At 37.5% G+C, this 6,000-nt stretch overlaps 1 protein-coding gene across 3 annotated transcripts in view; it reads left to right on the top strand.

Moving 5' to 3' along the window:
• The first annotated feature begins 266 nt into the window (after positions 1-266).
• LOC129755827 (ichor) overlaps positions 267-6,000 on the top strand; it is a 107,082-nt gene continuing 101,348 nt past the window's right edge. The window contains exons 1-3 of one of the 3 annotated variants that reach the window (XM_055752508.1): positions 267-943; positions 2,098-2,127; positions 2,391-2,666. The gene's annotated coding sequence lies outside the window, so the exon portion shown is untranslated. Of the gene's footprint in view, positions 2,167-2,390; positions 2,667-6,000 lie in introns of all 3 variants that reach the window. The other 2 variants (XM_055752507.1, XM_055752506.1) reach the window with 2 other exon arrangements.

The following is a 6,000-nucleotide window of genomic DNA, read 5'->3' as shown; positions in this document are numbered from 1 at the left end:
CGGCAGCAGCAACGCAAGAAGACCCCCTATCGGTGGTTTGTTTCGTTTCTTCTGCTGCTTGGTTGGATTTTGGTTGGCCTTCTTGAGCAGCAGAGAAATTGCGAGAGAGAGCGCTCGATCGATGGGTCGTTCGAAAGAGAGTGGTAAGCTGCTGACTGACTGGGTGGTTGGCGTGGACTGGTGCAAGAAAATAGCCTAGGCGAGGAGCAGGAGGTTCATGATCATAGTTTAGTGGGTCTGGCAGCCAGTTTGTTTTCAATCGTCACTACACGCGTTTGCGCGTCCACGTCCGTTCGTCTGCGTCTGCGTTTGCGTTCGTTCGTACACGTTTGGGATCCGTCCGATCGAGTGTGTGATCCCGTGTTGAGGTTCCTTGATTTCGGGATAACTGGGAGGACCTCTCAGTGCGCACATGGATAGTGAATGTTATTGATGATCAGCGGATGATTGTGGATCAAGTGCAAAAAAATGTGAACCAGGGGAGATAACCCAGATATACCCAGTGGCCCACTTTTGAATCTTTTTGTGGAATACACGCACGCATGCTGTCAGAAAAAATTACGACGGAAGTTTAGTTTAGTGAAAAATAGTTGATTCAACCTAAAGGATCAATTGATCCATTGGAAAAGGAGAGTTGAATGACCGTAACGAGGATTGAAGAGATTTGAAAAGTTCAAGTTCGGGGTCAACGTTTGAAAGAAGTGATCGAGTACTGAAAAAAAGTCAATGTTTCATCCATCGGATTTCTATCGAGAGTCGTTAAGAGTTTGCTGTACTAATCCGGGAATCGTTGAATTGGTGTCAAGTTGCTGAAGGCAAAACTTGAAACTAACTCGCTCTAGTGGTTTGACCTACTTTTGGAAGAGTAGTGCCTGTTGGAGTTGGAATCTCTCTAAGCAAACGTCTCGAGTCGACGTCATCAAGTGGGCACACCACGGATTAGGTTAGTGATTTTTTCATTCATGAGAGCACGGTGCTAGATCGATCGGCTGCGAAGAGAAATTGTGAGAGAAGCACCGCACCGAAGAAAGTTTCCCTCTAAGAGGAGCCCTAGCTAAGTCGTGCAAGCCTACTTTGATGGGGTTTGTTGAGTGCTAGTTGGCAGTTGCGTGCGAAGAATTTTGAAATTACTTAAACCCTAAAGGTGTGTGACACATTGAAGGAAGGGAATGAAAAGAGGTGTTCCAGAATATGGCACGGGAGTGTGAAGCAAATTGAATCACGGGAGCATAAATAAACAAAAGGGAACCGAAGTGAGTGAGCCGCGGTACGCGCATTTATGAATGCGGTTGACCTGAATATTAGACTACACGCCATTGTTGCTGCGATTTGCATTTAATTGTGTCAAAGCAGGCTCGGTGCTTGCTGGATGATATGTGTTAATTAGATTTGCGAACACGGCAACAGAAGCAGCGAATGCGCTAGCTACTACGGTGAAAGAGTCAACAAAGCGGGGCAGCCGAAGAGATTGAGGTGGCACAGCATAGTGTGACGGCGAGAGAAAGAAGAAAACATATCGTACACCGACTGAGACCAGTGATCTGATTAGAGGAACCGCAGCAGCAGCAGAGCTTCCCATTTTTTCCCCGTCCGGTGGCGTAAAGCCTATACACATTGTGGCGACCGTGATACGCGTCGCGAACGAGAAAACGATATGCTCAGGTGAAAAGAGAATGAGGGAAAATTAAAAATGTATTGAGGTAACAACTGGAGCTAATGAGAGCAAATCCAAATCCCACGGAGATTGTACCCTCTGCTGGTGGAAATTTACCGGAAGAGCTTCCCAATTTTTCCATCACCGAGTTTGACAATAGTGATCTAGATCGACTACAGATTGAGTTTGACAAGTGTCAAATGTCGTGAGTTATCGAAAGTGAAAAGTGTATGTGTGCGTCTTTGGTGACGCAAATGCAAACTACTTCCGAATGAGAGTGTGAATTCCCAATATCTGCAACACTATCTTTTGGGGAAAAAAAGGAATCGAAAATAATCGTCATTGATTTCTAAATTTTACACTAAGAGGCTTTCGTTTCTACAACTCATTTGGACTACCCCGAAAAATATTTGACAAAAAACTTTCTTTTTCTGAACGCGCAGGGGGATCCACCGGAAGTGAGATCCTTCAAGGTAATCTTAAAAACGAACTTTTCTCTTCTACTGGTTTCTGTGAGTATGAGTCTTTGACTGCTTTGCTGTAGTATCATCTGTTACTAACAACTTTTCCTTAAAATTTCCAAAATCAGACATCTACTAACCAATTCAACCCCTGATTTTCCCGTTTCCCAAATATTTTTCGGGGATTAAAATTCCAAAATTTTTGTTTCCTTTTTCCCGGTTGGCGGCCAAAACAAACGCAAACCGGTGCGTCCCAAAAATTGTCTTCATCGAAGCAAGCGAGAGAAATAACTTGATTGATTGAATAAAAAAAAAACAGAAAAGTATTGTGTGAGTGTCCATTGACCTGAAACCGTCGACGTTGTTGACTGTCGGTAGCAACATTTTTCGTTGTCACCACCTGTTTCCTTCTTTGAGACATCAACGGAGAAGACTCTACGCGCGAGTTCGGTGAACTTCGCTGAACGCGACTTCTAGGAGGAGGAGCAGACGGAGAATTTGCAACCTGCTACTTACTGCAGTCGTCCTTTTTTCACCAGTTGGTTATGCAAGTATTAATTTTCATATTCCGTTTCTTCCGGTTGGAATTTAAGCCTGTTTCGATTTCGAGGTGATGGGTCAGTTATAATTTGATTGCAATATCCGCTTGGTGCAGGTTCGATTTTGTGAGGTCAATTCGTGTTTGAGCTACATAAAAAATGTAGGCTTGGGAATACCCGGTTTCGGTTGTAGTTTGGTGGTTGTGGTCTTGCTGGTGCATGAGTCATTTCTTCATAAGGTTTATAATGGCATGAGTCGGTTGCATTTCGCAAGCTTTTTGTGGAACTCACGGCATGCTGGAAGTTGGAAGACGGATTAATCATAGTATTCCGATCATAACCTGATGTTTGATGTTTCCTATGACCTACTGTTATAGTATGAATGTGACTCACGAAGAAGTAGGCAGGTTCGTCACTTTTCACGCATTGAGGTCTTTCGAATGCACAACAAAGTGAACTAATACCTGTAAACAACAACATCATCAGAGCAACTTAACACGATGTTTAGATTGAAATTTGATTTTTTTTTTCTTTTTCTTCAAAAGAAGTGTTTAAATATGAAAGTTGCATTGCGTATTAGCCCATAGATCAGATCAAATTTCCAATACAATCTGGTACAGTTGTCTTTAGCATAAACTTGACAATATTTAAAATAAAATAGGTTTCATCTTTACGATTTTTAAAATGCATTGCTTATTCCGGCTTAGGATAATTTTGATATATTGGACCTGAGATTATTTCATTTTCAAAACAAACGAGCTTGTTTAAACGAAATTTGAAAACAAACATCCCACAAAAAAAATCAGAACAAATTTATATTTTCAACATGAAAGTAAATTTCTTCGCCGAAAGTTATTTTCTACACTGCATGTTTCAAGCAAAGTTATCTTTGTAATCCGTTTGCACCTGGAAATATCTCAATAATTTTAATAGTTGTTGTTGTTGTTGTTGTTGTTGTTGTTGTTGTTGTTGTTATTGTATTTTTTTTCTTCAATAAACTGAACACTGAAAAATTCATGAAATTTCCGATATGTATGTATATTTCGGTAAGAGCTTTAAAACGAAATACAAATTCAATCTACTAAAAATAATACTTTGACTTGCCCATAAACCAACACAATTGAAATACCAAACGTGAGTTGAGAATTTCGTTCAAATTTTCCAATTTTCGATGACTAGTTATATTATTCAAAGTAACATGAGTGCATGCTTGGGATTGACGATGCAGTACGAAGGTTCGTTGTTTTCCCATGCGTTGAGGTCTTTTGAAGGCACCAGTAATGTTTGCATAAAACACAACGCAGACAAAATTATGTTGATGTTGATCAAACAAGTAGGTAGGTATATCTAAATGAGCTGAGCAGACACATATTTAAATGTCCCAAATCAAATTAGTAAGGACGGAGGCCAGTAGATTTTAAGTTTCTAAAATATTGTAAATTAGATAAAAATTCATTTTTTAAAATATAATTTTAGTGTCCAATAAAGAGGAGCAAAAGCCAAAGTAACTCAAAACGTCTGGACAACTGGAAAAAAACGTTTTTGATTTCCAAATCCGCCGATAAACGTCGATGAATAAAAGTTACATTGACAAGTAGTTAAAACATATTTTTAAAGTGAAAAATTTATAAGGGTACCCAGAAGGATTTATTGTCATTTTCTGAAGTAAATGAAGTACAAAAAAAAATTTTTGTAGCTCATTTCATCAAAACAAATTGATCGAAATTATCGTTCTTCTTTTTCACACTTGGCATGAATCTCTGGAAAACTTTCAATAGAAAAAAAAGTTGGACTTCGTTTTTGTATTATCCTTTTTTTTTGCTTTTGATAAGTATCATTCGAACGAAATGTTTAGCTAGGATATGTGTTGAATATAAAGCATGTATTGAACAGTATTATTTTTATTATAACTTCATTCTAATATTCTGAAGGATAATTCCTCTTCTTAGATAAAATTTACATCATTTTTACATATTTTCCCAGTTGCTCTAAATAAAGATCTTTAAATGTGTTGGAAAAAATGTATGATTGAAAACTTAATCATATTTTATACCAACAACAAGGCCGTAGGAGGAAGTACTTCATCGGAGAGATGAAGATTGAGATTTCAGTTTAAATCTTTGTTCTTAAGTATTTTAATATAAATAATGTGTAGAAACAAGCCAATAAAATATTTTTGCAGTTGAATTTTCCTGAACCAGAAGATTAATTATAAGCTATTTAATCAATAAAAATTGTGATTAATAATTTAGTGAATTATTTAAGCCCTGTAGTAAAAAATTTAATAAAAAATAAGATTTTTCAACAATAAAAAACTGGATACAGATGTGAGAATCCGATCACAGGCAACTATTTTTAATATTTAAACTGCGACCCAGAGATAGGTCTTAACTCAAACAATCAGTCAGCGAAACTTTTTTTTGTAGAGAAATGCATCCAACTGTGTAAGTTGAAATTTCAGGGACTAGACAAGATAAAAATTAATGATGAAAAATATGCGAAAAAATCGCCTTGTCTCCCGGTAGGACTTGAACCCACATCTTGCGCCTCCCAGGGCAATGAGAAGGCAATGCAAATCTTGCCGTGCTTAAAATGTTCAAATTTGAGTCCAGCTACCGTAAGTTGAAATGATGAGAATAAAAATAGACTACGGAAATGATGATGATCACATGAGAAAACAATTCCCTTCATTCCGAAGTGAAATCATTCGGGCAAAATCCAGGCAATCTGGCAACCTTAGTGAGTCTAATCTTATTACTCGAATAAAATTCGATATTCGGAACTAAGGGCTGCACCCGAAATTCGTGCACTAAGTTCTATTGTGAAAATTTTTTTTTTTATTAAGGACCCTTTTGACATTCGGTCCCGAAAAACTTTTGTAAGCGTTTTCCAAATACAATTTTTAAATATCTATCAACAAGTGAGAATTTTTTATTAAATGGAGTAGAATTGTGAACCTGGGGTAAGATTTCGAGGTTTTAGCCTTGATTTTGTGTCGAGATTGTTACTCTTGATTTTTTTTATTTGTTCATAAAAAATCGATAAAGGATTTATTATTTTGATTGTAGAGAAGAACACTTTGCTTGAAATTTGTGGACCCTCCTGGGGGATGGTTTGGACGCTCATGCGGCCATGAGCCCTACAATATACAAAATAATGGAAGCTTTGCCAGTTTCTGTGATTTATTTTGCTTGAATAACAATAATCGTTTAAGGTCCCTTTATTCAACGTACGTAATAATGCTTACCTTCAAAAAAAACAAACAAAATATCTTAAAGCTCCATATTTTTAAGCTTCTTATGTACTTTTAAAATATTAGTTTATTATTTCATGCCTTAAGTATAAG

Source organism: Uranotaenia lowii, chromosome 3 (genome assembly GCF_029784155.1).
Source record: "Uranotaenia lowii strain MFRU-FL chromosome 3, ASM2978415v1, whole genome shotgun sequence".
Lineage (NCBI taxonomy): Eukaryota > Metazoa > Arthropoda > Insecta > Diptera > Culicidae > Uranotaenia > Uranotaenia lowii.
The sequence above is the reverse complement of the archived record's forward strand: the minus strand, read 5'-3'. Positions and strand labels throughout refer to the sequence as shown.